The sequence below is a fragment of the Fragaria vesca genome, linkage group LG7 (genome assembly GCF_000184155.1).
Source record: "Fragaria vesca subsp. vesca linkage group LG7, FraVesHawaii_1.0, whole genome shotgun sequence".
NCBI lineage: Eukaryota > Viridiplantae > Streptophyta > Magnoliopsida > Rosales > Rosaceae > Fragaria > Fragaria vesca.
This window is the reverse complement of record NC_020497.1, coordinates 23,166,271-23,167,595: the sequence shown is the minus strand read 5'-3', so window position 1 is coordinate 23,167,595 and position 1,325 is coordinate 23,166,271. Positions and strand designations below refer to the sequence as shown.

Genomic DNA, 1,325 nt, shown 5'->3' with positions numbered 1-1,325 from the left:
TGGAAAAAACCGGACTCGTCGAGGAGGGGAAATGGTTGGGGACGTTGCTGGAGTGTTTTGGGGTGGAGGCGCGCCGTCGCCGGCGCCGGAGGATGGAGAACGGACGGACGTCCGCACTTTAAGCCGAGTGCGGACGTCCGCTCTACATCCTTTCTGTATATATATATATATATCTATATTTGCGTGTCTGAATTCTAACTTCATCATCATCATCATCACCTATCAATCTATAATACGTACTCAGTACAATCCCACAAGTGTAATGGATTTTCTTTCCTATGATTTACCTCCTATAGCAGTAGGTTTAGTGGTACTTCTCCTGGCCGCAATTTTTTGGCCAGAGAAGAACAAGAGGTACCCTCCTGTTGCCGGATCTGTCTTGCACCAAGTGATCCATTTCCCCTCGTTAGCTGCACCATTACCACACAGCGCTTGCATGCAAGTACAAAACTTACAGAATACTAGACTTGTTCAAATATGCGGTTTACACGATAGATCCAGCAAATGTTGAATACATGCTCAAAACAAATGTTGCAAACTATGGCAAGGTATTACTGATGATATTGAACTGAATATATATGTTAGACGTGTTAACATATATACATGCTAATATATATATGACACAAATATGTGTTTTTGATATGTTAGCATATTAACACGCGTACGTCTAATATGCTGAATGTTTCATATAATATCTTGTTTTTTTTTTTTTTTTTTTTTTTTTTCAGTCGTTCATATTGGCTGAAGTCCACCAATATTTATGTGTAGGGATTGTACCTGCATAGCATTCTGTCTGATGTGTTGGGCGATGGGATCTTTGCTGTGGATGGGGACAAATGGCGGCATCAGAGGAAGGCATCAAGCTCTCAATTCTCGACCAAAGTACTTAGAGACTTCAGCAGTGAAATCTTCAAAACAAATGGAGTAAAACTTGCTGGCATAATTCATCAAGCTGCCAGCTGCAACAAATCTATGGATGTCCAAGTGTGTTTGCACCGTCGACTCATATATAACATACTACATGTATATACTATATACACACACATACACACACATATTTAGCACTATGCGTTGTATAATTTGTTTATCTAATATATATATATATATATATATATATAAAGGATAGAGAGCGGACGTCCGCACTCTGGCTTAAAGTGCGGACTTCGTCCGTTCTCTGTCGTCTCACGCTGGCGACGGCTTCTCTCCTTCCTGGACGACAGCACAGGCTTCCAGGACGGTTTCTCTCCTTCCAAGACTGGCCGGCGACAAGTTTTCCGGCCGGATTGAAGCTCTGGACGGAAAACACTATGATTGATCAAGGTTGG

At 41.8% G+C, this 1,325-nt stretch overlaps 1 pseudogene; it reads left to right on the top strand.

The window, feature by feature from the left end:
- The first annotated feature begins 262 nt into the window (after window positions 1-262).
- Window positions 263-1,325, top strand: part of LOC101308037 — a 2,620-nt pseudogene continuing 1,557 nt past the window's right edge.